This window comes from Magnolia sinica, chromosome 9 (assembly GCF_029962835.1).
Source record: "Magnolia sinica isolate HGM2019 chromosome 9, MsV1, whole genome shotgun sequence".
NCBI lineage: Eukaryota > Viridiplantae > Streptophyta > Magnoliopsida > Magnoliales > Magnoliaceae > Magnolia > Magnolia sinica.
Genome location: NC_080581.1, coordinates 21,410,965 through 21,427,741, shown reverse-complemented (window position 1 = coordinate 21,427,741; position 16,777 = coordinate 21,410,965). Strand labels below are relative to the sequence as shown.

The 16,777-nt window shown below is 38.7% G+C and overlaps 1 non-coding gene across 1 annotated transcript; it reads right to left on the bottom strand.

Moving 5' to 3' along the window:
• Positions 1 to 14,347: 14,347 nt before the first annotated feature.
• LOC131257227 (small nucleolar RNA R71) lies at positions 14,348 to 14,454 on the bottom strand. The gene has a single exon (XR_009177240.1). It is a non-coding gene; the product is annotated as a small nucleolar RNA R71 (small nucleolar RNA).
• Between the last annotated feature and the right edge of the window lie 2,323 nt (positions 14,455 to 16,777).

Sequence of the window (16,777 nt, the reverse complement as noted above, 5' to 3'; positions counted from 1 at the left end):
CCACAGTGGTTTATGTGTTTTATGGCCACCGTCAGATAGACGGTGGGTTGCGGTGGAGCCCACTGTGAATGTGTTGTATCCCCACCGTCCAGGGACGGTGGGTGTGATCTGTGCATGCGTGTGTGGGAGTGTAAGTGTGTGTGTGTATATATATATATAATATTATATTATATATAATATTGTATGTACTATATATATATTATATATTATATTATATATATATTTTACTGGTGGTGGAGGCCCACCTCAGTTTACTTGTGGCCCATAGTTGAGGCCCACTTTGATTTATATGTAAGGCCCATGGGTCGGGGCCCATTTGATGTATTAGGGGCCCATGGGTTAAGGCCCATTAAGATGTATTAGGACCTATGGGTTGAGGCCCATTTGATGTACATATGGGGCCCAATTGGCGAGGCCCACTTGATACACATAAGGCCCATAAGATTAGGCCCATTTGATGCATTCTAAGGCCCACGGGTTATGGCCCATTGCAATGCACATAAGGCCCATTGGTGCAGCCCATTGATGTGGCCCATTTGATGAATATGAGGCCCATATGATACGGCCCATTTGATGTATTGAAGGCCCAATGGGATATACCTAAGGTCCATTGCAATGTGCAATCCCAACATGATTTATGTAATGATGTTTACGACAGGCTATACCTTGGGAGCAATGGCAGTTTGACGTCCCCATTGCAAGTATAGTGTTGGTTAAATGTCCACATTATGACTTTCCCTAGGGCCTATGCGTGTAATGTGTAGGCCGTCTAGGCCCATCTTTGTTATGAACATCATCCATCCTATATAACATGTTTAGTTCCATGATTCATGATCATATGCATCATACGTATGCTTGATATGAGAAATGACTGATCATCGCATATGCCTTCGGGCAGATTGTTTAGGGGCTCCCGTACAATGGGTGTTGCCTTACATGAGCGCACGATACACGCAGGATTGCTGTATGACTGGATAGAGTGATTCATGCATTCGCATTGTGTGATATGGATTACTGTACGCCCTAGCGACATCAGGGCCGTAGGCTCCACAGACGTATCGTGGTTGGCAGGATTGGATACCGGAAATACTGTTCTACATGGGGTGCGATAGATATCCCTGGGTGAAAGTCCCTAAACCCTTATGGTACCAAGAGGTTGCTCCAACGTCTAGACCGAGTGGGTGCATGAGCGCCGAGTGCCGATTACCAGACGGTTGCGCTTTCCACTGTGTCGTGGTCGGTTGGAAGGGGGTGCGGCCTTACCCGCCCGAGAGTAGGGGGCAATGTTAGGCTGAGTCTGACCAGCTCGAGGAATGGGTTCGCTATTGACGAGCCGAGCCCGATATTGGCAGGAGGATAGTGAGGTCTTTTTCACTCACCTTATTGCCCGCGATGGGGCGGCAATCTGGCTTGGAGTGTACTAGACCCCGGTGATATCCCAGATTTTTGAGCTGTATTGATGTGGACTTAGATGAGAATTTGTATGCTTGAGTTACATTTCGCATTGCATGGCCTTAGTAGGGCCGACATCATTCATGCTTTACACCGCATGGCCTTGGTACGGCTATGGTATTCTTGGCATTCATCAGCATGTTCCGCATTACTCTGATACTGCATAGCTGCATTACCACCTTGAGCATACACTTTCACCACCCTCTAAGCTTTCTATAAGCTTATGCACGACCGTTGCGTGCAGGTGACGTTGGATCGCAGCAGTGCTGAGGCTTGAGCCGTGGCAGATCATTTTGGAGCTTTTGGTCTATCATCATTGTATTTCCCTTTATGCTCATTGTACTTGTAAAGTTTTTGATCATAGTGGAAATATGATGGAGTTTTTGGTTGTTGTTTGTGGGTTATGCCTTTGGTTATGCTTATTACGAATCAAACTGATGTTGAAAATCCTCCTTGTAGCATCCCAGGATCGGAACCTGGCGAATGGGCGCTGGGAACCGAGAATGGGGTTTTACGGAGGCTGTCGGCGCCGGATTCGGCGATCGGGAATTTTGTGAGCCCTGTTTCCGAGTTTGGGGCGTGACAAAAGGGAAGGACAAATATTAGCATCTATGATTGGGTTACTATAGAGAAATATCTGGATAGAGCAGGTAGGCTAGAGAAAATATCATTGCATACAATGGTAATTCATATAAAATTTTGTGCCTATAGAAAATTTTTAGGGTGATCTTTGACCATAGGCATATTGAGAGATTTATTAACCTCCAATTTGGACATAAATCGAAACAAGGACTCTCTTAGACCAAGACCGAAAGGACAACTTTATATATAGGATATTTAAACTTTCCAATGATGGCCATTCCCTAAACTTTTAGATTGATCGGACTACGGAATTACAGAAGTATACACTTGCGAAGTATTCGCGGCTTAACCCAATTCTCAATCCTAGTTGACTACCAATGTACTCACTGCTTTGACTGAGTAGAAGACCAGGAACCACCTGGACGAAGAAGGGATACAATGAGCATTCTACCCTGATCAGGTAAATGATCGACGTATCAGGTTCAAGCCTACTACAACCATCTCTCCGTGTGGGTTGAACATTGAAAACAAATATTTTTACTCTAGATAGAGGAAAATCGTCATGATGAATCCAAATCTTTTAAAAAATAAATCGATAAATAAATAAATTGTAGTAAACCATCAAGGTGAAATTATTTTTAAGGGGGGTAGATTGTAACATCTTGGATTTTCACTGTTTCGAATTTTTCAAAATTCTTGAATTTTTTTTTTTTTATAATTAACTTATATTGTCACTTACTGACCATTAGCACTCAATGTTAGTTTATGCAAGAGTGGAACCAGTAAAGAATCGCACAAGTCCGATTAATTAACCGTAGGAAGCCAACGAATCCGCCCGATCACTTGAACACTAAGTTTAGCCCCATGATTTACTCACATAGGGCCCAAATCTAACCGACCCATCGCTAATTAATCAAGATAATCATAACTAAAGTAAAGATCTAACCGAAGTCGAGTCAGATAAGGGTCAGATCTTGACTAATAGACCAAATCAACTCCGTCAGTCTTTTAGCCTAAAACTGACGGTTTAGAGTAATCTTAACCAAATCTCTACTTTTACTAGTTATAAATAGGTCACACTATGAACATAGTTAATCCAAACCCTAATCATTTCCCCCGAGAAATCTCAATACCTAATTCATTTCAGAAATGCCCCTTTTTTTGAACAAGCTCTAGACTGCTCGTTGGTGGGCCACTAGTTCCAAAACTATAGAATAATGTCCATCTTACTAGGCTTGACATCCATCGCAGGAGTCAGACATGGGTATTATCCAGAACCGCTTAACTTAAGCTAAAGGACGAGTGCATGAGAAGTGCAAATACCCTAAAGGTAGAAGCTGAAACTTAAGTGAATTAGGTTATCCACTCTTAGACAAAGTTGAGGATTTTAAACCGTCGGTTTATGACCAAACTTCATACATGGAGTAAGGATATTTTCCTGCTCATATTCGTATAACCGCGGCCCTGATCGACCATCGGTGATCGTTGAACAAACTTCTCATCATATCTATCGATCAGTGTATCTAAATGGCGGGCCGAACATGTCCATATATAAATCATCATTAGGGATAACTATCTTATGGTCTATATCAATATGTATACCCCATAGTGGGCCCTAGAGGCTAGAAAAACTCTCCCATAGGGCTAGGATAGTAAAAACCTAACACTTGGGGTCATTTGCACCAAATCTGACATTATAAAAGGGGCTTCTTTGGGGCACCCCTCTCCCCATACGAATTTGCCCTAGGAGGAAAAGGGAAAAGGGAGAAGAGAAAGAGGAGAAAGAAGTGAGAAAGAAGAGAGTGAAGGAGGGTGTTGTTGGTGGAGGAGCCTAAGGAAACTTGAAACTTTGGCAATCTCCTTCATTTCTCCCACATCCACACTCCAAGCTCGATTCCCAACCAATTGGGGAGGTAAGCGCCCATCTTTTTGTAATCCTTTATGTTGAGGGTGGATTTGCATGAGATTTTAACATGCAAGTACATTGTCTTAGGATTCCGGCCGATTGACTCTGAATTCGGCGCTCCTAAGTCATTTTTCAAGCCTCCAACGATCCATAGGTGCAGACTACTGTTCTTAGGTGGCCTAGCACCAATTTTAGTGATTTTGCTTGCTTAGATGATGCATTTGGAGAATCTAGACAAACTTAGGGAAGACCCTACCCTTGATCCTATCGATTCACATGGAATAGTTATGGATGTTGTTGCCTTTTATATGATTTGGTTTAAATGGATGATTGCATGTACTTGTCTTGGTTGGTTCTCATATGATGTTACCTCATAGCATATATGATCTATTACCTCTTGTGTAATTTGGTTCTGTTAGGTATAGGAAGTGCTTAGCTTCCTCACTAACCCACACAAAACACATGCACTCTTATTTCATGATATTGGTAGCTTTGCTTGATAGGAAAATCTAAATTGTATGTTGAGAAAATATGAAACATGATATTATTTTATACTAGATGATAACCCTGCTAGTTGGCATGCTATAAATTACCATCAAATCCTTGGGTTAGTCAGGAATATGAGGAGAGTGAAGGTGGTCCCGTTGGTAGGACTGTCCTGAGGTTAAACCCATGGATTTGGGTGGGTGTGCGTGGGCGATAGTAGTTAGGGTACATGGGTTACTCGTACCCGATGTCGTCTGTCCCGTACTCACTTAAACTCGTGCGGTCTAGCCTACTTACTGACCAACCTTATTCGTTAACTCTGTTTCTCACATATGCATGGAACCTGGAACACCCTTCAACCATTGTAGCCCATTGCTAACTATTTGGAGCCGATCCACCGACTCGTGAGCCGGGCATGGTGGAATGAGACACGGTGTCCAAGCTGTCGGCCTACGCTGGGGTGACGAGCCTCCCCATAGTGATCGTGAGCGATCCCAATTCTTAGCACTTCTCATGTGCTTGAAGTCGGGGATGGAGAACCCGACGGGATCAAGGATCGCGGTGCCCTGGCCTCGCACCTTGAGGGGCCTTGGCATCACAACTAGTTGAGGGCATTGATACGTGGGGTGTATTAGTTTCCCTAACTTGCTGGATGAATGGAACTAATTAAGACTTGGCTAACACTACCATCGCATCACATTAGTTAGGTTAGCGACTCGGCAGTCGAGGTCACGATGAGGGAGTGTTGTTCATACGCGATCATTAGACGAAGTTGCTTGAGGAAGCGTTGTGGCAAGGGCATGCATCATATCATTTGTCATGCATACGCATTAATAAGATTAGTTAGGTGTTTATGAATGATTGTCTTTCATTAAACGCATAATATAATTGATGCCTTTACAACTTAAGACTAATAGCACCCACTGAGTTGATCACTCACTCCCATTCTGGGACGGTGTTTTAAAACACCAACCAGACTCTCCCGTAGATGTAGGTGATGCAGATCACGAGGAGCCTGACGGCGCAAGTCTTAATGAGGAGGACGAGCTGTCCTACTTCTAGTTGATGAGTGGTTCTCCATCGGCCTAGTAGACAGATTTTTGGATTGCTGGGTGTTGGTTTCAACATATTATTCTTTTTGGACATGTGATTCTTTTTGATGATTTTATTGGCCAACGCCTAGTGTGAGCCATCTATATTATTTTGGACCTATACATATTGATCTCTTTTCATTTCAGCAAACTAGTTGTGATTGTGTTTCATGTTCAAGTAATTCCATATTGTGCATTATCCTGATTAAACATGAATTAGTAAAAAGATTGGATAAAAGTGATACCCGGGAACTTGGGAGTGGAGCGTGTGCACGACCCCCAAATTTCAGGGTGTTACACCTAACCTCTCCCTAATCCTAAACTGCAATATGAAATTAGTTAACCAAACTCTTCAAATCAATATGTGGAATAATCTAAGTCTATCACCAATCTTAGGAGTGGTAAAATAATTGACAAATCTATTCCGACAAAAACTGAAAAGTCTAAGGAACCGGAAGTAGACACAGATGATAGATCTAACATTACTCTATATATATTAGAACTAAAACCTTAAGGCAAGCTGATTACTCCATTCCCTCAACGGTTGATTGCACCAAAACCTCTATCAAACTCTCAGGATATTCTAGAGGTGCTTAAGCAAGTGAAGGTCTATATCCCTCTACTAGATGCCGTTAAACAAATCCCTTTATACGCCAAATTTCTGAAAAATCTATGCACTACCAAGAGACGACAAACTATTCAATAGAGATTTTTTTTGACAGAAAAAGTGAGTGCCATCCTCAAGCAAGATGTGCCACAAAAGTACAAAGACCCTGGTAGTCCAACCATCACTTGTGTAATTGGGAATTACCGAATCGAGCACGCACTTCTTGACTTAGAGGCAAGTGTTAATCTGATTCCTTACTCGGTTTACGAAGAATTGGATCGAGGTGAATTAAAACCCACCTGGACTGCATTACAACTTGCCGATCGATCAGTTAGTGTATCGAGAGGGATCATTAAGGATGTGTTGGTCCAGGTTGACAAATTCTATTATCTAGTAGATTTTATCATCCTAGATACTCAACCCATCATGGATATGAGCACTCAAATTCCTGTCATTCTTGGTCACTCATTCCTTGCTACATCAAATGCAATCATTAATTGTAGGAATGGAGTCATGAATTTATCTTTCAGAAATATGACATTAGAGCTCAATATTTTTTCAATATGAGTAAACAGGTAGAGGATGATGACGAGGCCCACGACATTAACATGGTTGACTCATTCGTGGAAGATAGAGCGCTCCTTACTGTATACTCTGACCCTCTTGAGGCATGTTTGGCCCACTTTACTGATTTGGATGATGACACATTAGGGAGATAAATGTTATACTTGAAACTGCGTCGGTACTTGAAGTTAACCAGCAGATGCCACAATTTGAAGATTTGCCTCAAATTGATGTAATGCCTCTACTGTCTAGCTTCAAGACACTAAAGCTTGACTTAAAATCTTTGCCCGCTGATCTTGAACAGGTTTACTTAGGTCAAGAAGAGACATACCCGGTGGTGACTTCATCCCACCTTAAGAAAAAAAATAAGAGAGTATGCTCATTTCCACTATCGAAAAAGATAAAGGAGTTATTGGGCATATCATCATAGATCTCGATGTGGTGAATGAACTCCTTTCAACTGAATGTTTCGAAGATTGCTTGGCACACTTTGTAGATTTAAATGGTCCCATGATAAAAGAACTAATGGATGCCTTGTAAAATAATACCTCGGTGGTTGTTACTAATCGAGAGAACCCTCATTCTGAAGCCACTCCTTCCACAGATCTTGAATATTTACCATTAAGGGAGGAGGAGCTGAAAGATGAACCTGAAAGATACGACCCACCAGTCCTAGAGGGGGGGTGGGGGTGGGGGGTGAATAAGATTATGCTAAATAAAAATTTCAAAGTACAAAAATAATAAATAAATCAGAATAAATCACTGATCTAATAGCAGTAATATTGAGAAATTGATTCAAACTTTGTTCATAGGACAACCTTATACCAAAAATAGAGTTTTAGGTAGGACACCCTGATTTCATGAATGTAGTAAGGATCAAGATCATAAACTAAGCAAGAGGCAAGAGAGAGTTATCTATTACAAGCATTCACCACAAAAACATAAACAAATTACAAACATTCACCACATATACAAAAACTTAAACCATTCACCACAAACACCATAAGTTATAGTGGTTCGGTGTGTACACCAACTGTTCTCAAATAGCCACACCTACTCCATTCCCAATAATCACAACCCACTTGATATTGACATTCACTAACAATCAAGGTTTTCACCGGTTCACCTTAAAACCTATACAGTTGTGTTTTTAGATGGGCTATCATAAACAAAACCCCAGGCTGGGATTTTCTAGCTATCTCAGTTAAAACCAAATATGAGATTTTCTGGATATCTTAAAGAAACCAAAACAAAAGTACAAAATGTTACTTATCTTCTTCTTTGAAGACGTTCTTGATGTAGCCCATAAAATCGCTTCGTTTGATGTAGAATGTTCAATGTCCAGTAAAACAAAGAAGGGTTCTAGGTTCTAAATTGATTTTAAATTAATTCAAAGCTCAGGCTACTTGTTTGAATCCTTTAGATCTCAAAAACAAGAGTGATTATTCTCTTTTAAAAAGTAAGATTCATAAACTAGAGATCAAAGAATGAAAATAAAAGCTATATAAACATAAATATGAAATACCGTGCAACAACTTGATGATAGTGAAGACTTCTCTCTTTCTAAGTGAAGGCTTTTCATAGCTTGGATTGGTAATTTTGGAATGACAGAAGACCTTTATTTATAGGTTGAAATGTTGTTGCTTCCACTCGTCTAAGGTCTCCTTCAACTTGTCTAAGATCCAGCCAAATTTCAAATTTTGGGCGTGATCGGATAAAACTGTTCTTTGACTGGTTGAAGGCCCTGCTCGACTGGTCAAGGGCCCTGTTCAATTGGTTGAACACAACACTCGACTGGTCGAGGGTGCCTAGAATTGGTTGCTGGACTTTGAGTCGTGCACCCTTCGACTGGTCAAGAAACCAACATAAATATCCATTTTTTGAGTTTGAATCTTAGACTGGTTGAAGTTATTCTTGGACTGGTCAAACCAAACCTAAGACTAGTCGAACCAAGGCTTAGACTAGTCGAACTAAAGCTTAATTAAAGTATAAGAACCTGTATAAATTTAACATTTGAAAACACCTAAGTCTAAGGTCTTTCTAAGGTCATTTATACCTGAAAAAACTGGACATTGAAGTGTATAGGATGAATCTTCTACTTGAAGGTGGAACTTGATTTTCTACTAGAAAAGTAGTAGAACTTGAATACTCTTTAGCTTGAATTGCACTTATTCAATCTTCTTGGTTTGTTCTTGAAGGTGAACTTTCCATCATTCTTGAAGGTCCACTTCAAGGTCCATTTGAAGATCCATTTTCTATCACTTAAGATGTTTTGTCTCATCAAAATTTGACAAACAAAAGTGTGGACAATACTTACAATCTCCACCTTTGTCAAATTCATGACAAAACACCAAGTACATCAATCATAAAATAATGTAGCTAAAATTTCTTCCACTTTCTTCCACTGCTACTCTACTACTCCCCCTCAATGAGAGCTTCTCTTTGTACCATTCTATTTCACCTGTATTATAACATATACTCCCAATGCAATATACATGCACAATTCCAATTCCATCAACCATTCATTAACAGATCAACCATACCATTCCCATTCATGATCAACCATACCATTCCCATTCATTATCATCAAAATACTAAAATTCTCCCCCTTTTTGTCACAAATTGACAAAGGAAAGAGTATCAATGTAAACATATATATGGCTGAATTATCAGAATAAGAACTAGATAATCACAACTGAACTATGAGATAGGCATTATAATGAAGTTCACCAAGTGCAGTATACAATGAAAGCATAAAAAGAGAGATGATCCAAGAGTGTAACAAGTTATACATCCCAACAAAGTTAAAAGTTATACAACCCAACATGAAAGAGAATTAAATCAAACTAATCAGAACCAGATGAGGATGGAGGGGGTATCGATGGGTCAATCTGGTGTAGTCCTTTAGTAATGCGATGAAAGTATTTACGCATATACTTCATTGAGGATCTATGACTTTCTGCCATATTGTCCTGGGATACCTTCAATTCAACAACCTTCTCCTCTAAAGATCGAAGCCGATCTTCAACCTAAGAAGGCTGAAAATCAGGATCAACTTCATTGTCTGATTCTATCTCAGCAAATATGTCATTCATAGTCGTGTTTGCAGGCAAAGGCGCTTCCTCTTCTTTTACATCATCCTCATCTCGCTGACCGGGGAGGTACTCCAAGTTCATCTTGTTAATATTTGTGTTATCAAAAGGTAGAACTAGCTCATGAGCCTCAATAGAAGGAATGGCAACGTTGCAATGGATAACAAGAGTTGTCATGAGATAGGTAAATGAAATTGAACCATGACCTAGATGAATACGAAATTGAATGATTAAATAGCATATCAAAGATGGTAGACAGATAGGTAAGCCAGATGCAATGGCATGAAGAACACGTGCCATGAAGGGAGTAAGTTCAGACTTATTCCTAAAGCAAGGATACACATTTGAAGTAAAAATGCCATGAAGTACTCTGAATCTAGGAATCATCTAGGTGGCATGAAGAGCATTACCAAAACTCCATTTGACATCAAACCGACAAAGTTTTCAGGTAATATCCCGATGCTCAAACTCATACATTTTATCTGCAAGGGGAGGAATAGGTATGCCTTCATCATTTACATTTACATCAAGTAATCCTGAGATCAAGTGCCTGTCAACTGGAAATGTCCCTTATCTAAAGTTAATAGAGTATGTAAGATTTTCAAGAGACAATTCTCCTATGGAGGCATACATTCCTTGAGTTATGGAGCGGTATGCCATTTCGCCCCAACCCAGAATATTTTCCCAACTGACGACTGATAAGATGGGCAAGAGTTTGAAATGAGCAATATGATCAAGATTTATAGTCCTTTTTATGATTATATTTCTAGTGCGGAAATCCCGTACATGCTCCGAATCTTCTTCGAGAGCTCTCAGGGTTCTCACCCTAACTGGAGTCATCCGGGAGGAGGAATGACTAGGGCCCTTGTGAGAAGCCTTCCTCTTAGATCGATGCTCCATTTAGAGTTTGCACAAGAAGATGTAAATGATGGGTTTGGCTTAAATAAGATTTTTGCCCAAAACCCCTCTATAAAAAGGATGTAAATCTCAAATTAACTACAAAATGAAGATTATCTAGCATACAGAACCCAAATCTAAAAGGAAATAGAAAATACAACACTTACAATGACTCTATAAAGATGGGTTTGAGGAGTGGAGCCACGACTAGTCGAGGAAGAAGAGAGAAATGGGGTGAAAAATGGATTTTTCCCTCTTTTTATGGGTCAGCCCGCATTCCACAACTGGTCGAGTGTTGTCCTGGACTCATCGAGTGGTCGAGTGGTCGACTGGTCGAGGACGTACTTGACTCGTCAAGTAAATGAAAAATAATCTCATTTTTATTATTCTAAATGTTTTACAATTTTTTATTTATTTATAAATAAAATAATAAATACACAACATGATTTAATTAAGTAGAAATACACATACCAATATCATGTTTTAATTTGGAATATCTATTTCTGTCAAGCGGTTTTGTCATAATGTCAGAAAGCTGATTTTTAGTCTGGATATATTCTAATGAAATGCTTTTATCATCAACCAATTCTTGAATATAATGATATATAATGTTTATATGTTTCGTGTGAGAATGTTAAATAGGATTCTTTGAAATATTGATTGCGCTAGAGTTATCACAATACAAGATCATTATATCTTGCGCAATTTCGTAATCAACTAACATTCTTTTCATCGAAACCAGCTGGGTACAAGCATTACCAACTGCGATGTATTTCGCTTCACCTTTAGATAAAGATACAAAACTATGTTTCTTGCTGTGCTAGGAAACTAAACAATTTCTAACATAGAAACATCTGCCACTGGTAGATTTTCTATCATCAATGTTTCCTGCCCAGTTGGTATAGTATATCCGGCAAGTTGTACATTTGTATCATGTGGATACCATAGACCAAAATTAGTTGTACTTGCTAGATATCTGACTATACGTTTAACATCAATAAGATGAGATTCTTTTGGATCAGATTAATATCTAGCACATATTCCAACACTAAAAGCAATGTCTAGTCTACTAGTAGTTAAGTATAAGAGACTACTGTTGAGGGTCAAATATTACATATTATCCCCCATTTATATCTTGGTTTTAGGAACATGATAATGCTTAATGTTCTATTTTACTTATGTTTGTGTTGCAAGGTGAATTTAAGAGCTTGGATTGAAAAGGGTGCTAAAAGCATGAATTTGATGCTCAAGAATCACCAAGGCAAGGGATGGATCTTAGGAGACCAAGATTGAAGAATTCACATGTTAAAGATCCAAGAAAACCAAGTGAAGAATGAAGAGAATCAAAGATTTGAAGTAAAGAAAAGAAATTCAAAAATTGTCTTGAAAAAGCATATTCTGAAACTTTCGGTCATTCTGTGAAATTGTGTAGAGTGAAGTCTATTTTAAAAAACTGCGTAGGAAGAAGTCTATTTTAGTAAACTACTAAATTCAAGGAGGTTTCTATAGTTTTCCAACTAGGTGCGAAAGTTGGAGTTCCACAACTATAAATAGGACTCTCTAGGATGTTCCTAGGCATCTTCTAGGGTTTGAGTGGAGCAAAAGGGTGGAGAAGCCATCGCCAAGAGTTTTTCTTCTTCTTCCTTAATTGTTTTCATATTTTTCTTAAGAGACTTTAGTCTAATCATGTCTATGGTTGGCTAAACCTCTTAGCTAGGCCTAAGAGGTAAAGCTTGTAGTATGATGGGATGTGTTTATTGCTTTGATTCATGCTTATTTTGAACTCAATGGATTCTAATTTGATATTTAAGAAATACTTTCAGTTTTTAATGGTTTATTGTGACTCAAATTACAGTAGATCTGCAATAGCTTTGATATCTTCTTTTCTTGATTTGAGATTGTGAAATTAGTAAGTCCTTTTGTTCACCATCGTCCCGTTAGCATGGTAGGGTGATGGAATCCTTCCTAACCTTCACAATTCTCCTGCTTTGAGATTATGGGATTGGTAAATCCTGTTGTTTTCCATTGTCTCCTGGGCATGGTTTGATGATGGAATCCCTGCCAATTATCATAGTTCTCTTTCATTAAGAATTAGGTCAATGGAAGTTTAGCTTTGGTTTTATTGATATATTTTTCAATTGGATAGGATAGGACTCCAATTCTAATTGTGTTACTTGAATCAAACAAGAGGACTCTCTGATCACTACAAGTGGATCCTTGACACCCTAGTTCCCAACTTTAAATTCTTAGTTTAAATTACCTAAGTCACAACTACTTCTTAATCACTTCAGAATTAGTTTTACATCTTCTTTTAGTTCTACTTCTAATTAATTTCAGAAATGCATAAGATCAATCCTTGTGGATTCGACCTCGGTCTTACCGAGATTATTACTACATCGCGACCCTACACTTGGGGTTGTAAAAAAGTTTTTGGCGCCGTTGCCGGAGACTAACAGTTGTGTTTTTCTAAGATTAACTAGTTTTGAAATTAGTTTAAGATTAGGGTTTTTTCTACTTTTTATTTTTAGGTTAGGTTTTTTTTCTTAATTATTTTAGAAATTATCTTAGCTTTCTATTTCTAGGTTTAGAAACTATACTTTTCTATTTTTAGAAACTAATTTAATTTCTAATTCTAGGATAAAAACTTTCCTAATTTGTTTTTGAGAACTAATTTTTTAAAAACTTTCTTAATATGTTTTTAGAAACTAATTTCTTTCCCTTTTTCTTTTTTTTAGAAACTAGGTTGCTTTCTTAGATCATTTTTTTAGAAACTAACTCACTTTCCTTTTTCTTGGTTTAGAAACTTTCCTAATTTGTTTTTACAAACTTTTCATTTTTGTTTTTGGAAACTAGGTTGTTTTTTTTTTACAAACTTCCTAATTTTTTTTAGAAGCTAACTCATCTTTCTATTTTTAGAAACTTCCTATTTCTCTTTTTAGAAACTAATTTACTTTACTTTTTCTTTTGCAAGATCCTAACATAGAAACTTCTAATTTGGTAACTTCTTTCTAATTCTCTCTTTTTCTATTTTTAGATTTATATTTTCCTTTTTCTTTTTAGGTTTAGGTTAGATTTTGAAATTGTGGGCTGAGTGTTTCATGCCCAAGTGGGTCTGCGACAACACTTGACGTCTCTTGACTGAAGGGGAATTGGTTGAAGGGTTATCTATCCATCACAGGATTAGACACCACTTGAGATCCACAGAGTTAACCGAAGTTATGGTTGCAAATCAACTGACCAATCAACCTCCAAATCCACCCCAACATAGGGTGGAGGAAATCCAAGATGAGAACGAGGTGCATTGAGCACCCCTGCCTCATACTTTACGAGACTATTTACAACCAACGGGGGTGAGCACCCCTTCCTGTATGGTTTTTCTAGAAAATATAGGAAACATAGACATCAAACCAAGAGTGATCCAACTCCTTCCAAAGTTCCTTAGGCTTGAATATGAAAATCCATATTTACACTTGAAAGAGTTTGATGAGATCATAACTACTTTATACTTTCCTAAAGTGTCCAAGGATAAAATCCGGCTGAAACTCTTCCCTTTCTCCCTGAAAGAAAAGGCTAAGACATCGTTACATTCACTACGTCCATGATCTATTTGTAGATGGAATGACATGACAAGGGAGTTCATAAAGAATTCTTCCCATAAAATAAAATGAACACCATCAGAAAGTCGATCATGAACTTCGCCCAAATGGAAGATGAAACATTCTTCCAATGTTGGGAGCGGTTCAAGGATCTTGTCAGTTCATGCCAACAACATGATTTTGAAACGTGGCGCATAATAAATTTCTTTCATGAAGGATTGACATCTTTTATGTACCAATTTGTTGATATAATGTGCAATGGGGAATTCCTAAACAAAGATGTTAATGAAGAGTGGGATTACTTTGATAAACTTGCTGAAACCGTACAATCATGGGACATCTCCCTAAGAATGAGCATCACCTCTAAGCCTACTCAATCAAAGGAGAGAGGTGGAATATATCTTTTGAAAGAGGAAGATGATATCAATGCTAAAGTGGCTAGTCACATAAGGAAACTCGAGGCCATTGAACTTAGGAAGGATAAGGATAAGGAAGTTGTCTACAGTATTTATGTTTGTAACATTCATACAATTGAAAATTACCCAACAATACCCGCGTTTCAAAAAATATTAAATGAGCAATCAAATACCATAAATAACTACCAAAGGCCTTTCAAGGGACTCACTTCGAACACATACAACTCCAACTAGAGAAATCATCTAAATTTCAGTTGGAGGAATGGACAATCTGTTACACCTCAAGGAATCCCTAATCAATTCTTAAATTAAGGGAAACCTTAAGAGGAATTGGTTCAAAATTCTCAAGAACTCATCTAGAAAAGTACTCTTCAAGTCTTACAAGAACTCACAAAGGCTATACAAAAGATAGACTCATGCGTTAGGGTTATGGAGAAATGGATGCTTCCAGCCCAACCTATCCCCAATCCTAAACCACAATATGGAGTTAGTGAACCAAACTCTTCAAATCCAATGGAACAAGCTAAGTCTATCACCACTCTTAGGAGTGGGAAGATAATTGACAAATCTATTCCGGTGAGTATTAAGAAGCGTAAGGACCCGGATGTAGAGACTGATAGACTATAACCAATCACCTCAATGCGGTATCCAGGTATGCTCGAGGTCACTACAAAGGGCTCGTCACCAATCAATGTAGGCCGACAGCACGAATATAGTGTCCCATACCACCATAATCGGCTGACGAGTTTGGTTGCTCACTGGTCACTACGGGGAGGCTCGTCACCCCAGCGTAGGCTGACAGCTCGACCACGGGGTCCCATACCACCATGTCCGGCTCATGAGTCTTTGCGGATCAAGGTACCAAGGTTAATAGGATTTCACTGGTAAGTTCGGTACCCTAGATTCAAACAATAGCGTCCATACATGGTGAACATACATTGGACAATCGGGTTACTTGACGAACTCGACTAGCATGAGCGCACATTGGGTTGAACGACATAGAGTGCACAAACACTCCGCGTGGCCAAACCACTGCTGACAACTCTAATATGACTCGGGTTCGTCTAATCACGTTCTACGTGGCGAAAGCAACCTCAACCACGAACTTAAGGCCGATTACCGATTTCCTGGACTAATGCATAGTCCCCACACACATTACACTACAACAGATATTCATAACTACAATTTAGAATAGTAATGGAACAACAACTCAAATCACGTAGTACGCAAGCTCTTGAAGAGTATCAACTTAACATAAATGAAAGCATAAGCAGTGCTTGAAATTAAATAACAAGGAATGTAACTGACATGGAGGAAATCATACACATCAATAGGAGTGTTGAGAATCACTTCTCAACGCCCACAAATAGTGTAATAAGTTACACTTTAGGTCATTCAGGCATTTCTACAAACACTTAGAATATATAGTCCAACATACATGACGTATGTTGAAATACACACATTTGGACAAATCCCTTTACCAAGGAGTTGTCGCACATACATCTAGCATAAGTACACGACAAATAATCATGGCAATCACATGTTCATATTTTATACGCATACGGTACTTTATACATACACGTAGAATACACAAATCTCAATATAACACATGCATATCAGGAACGCAACATAAACATAACATTTGGCATGTGAAATCTCATCAATAACAGGAATAAACCATTCACTAGCATTGAAAGCCTTGAAACCATAACCTATACACTTAAAGTCCACACCTTAAGCCAGAAAAGAACACCGAACTGATTTCAGACGAGTTGTCTTCGTCAATGGCGATAGAATACCCTAAAGCAAGAATAGAAATGAGATACAACAACACCAAGACTATTCTAAGCTCTAACACAGATTAGGGTTAGGTTAACTTACCCAAAGATGAACTCAGAATCGTCAGAATAACGATTCAAAGTGAAGGTTAAAGGATGTAGAAGAACTGGAAAGAATCTAAGATGATTCACCAACTTCTCTCTCACTTTCTCTCTCTTTCCTCTCTTTCCAAGCTAGGGTTAGGAAATTCGTATGGAAAAGAGAGTTAGGGTTTAAGGACTATAAATAGGCCTAAAATTGATGAAAATA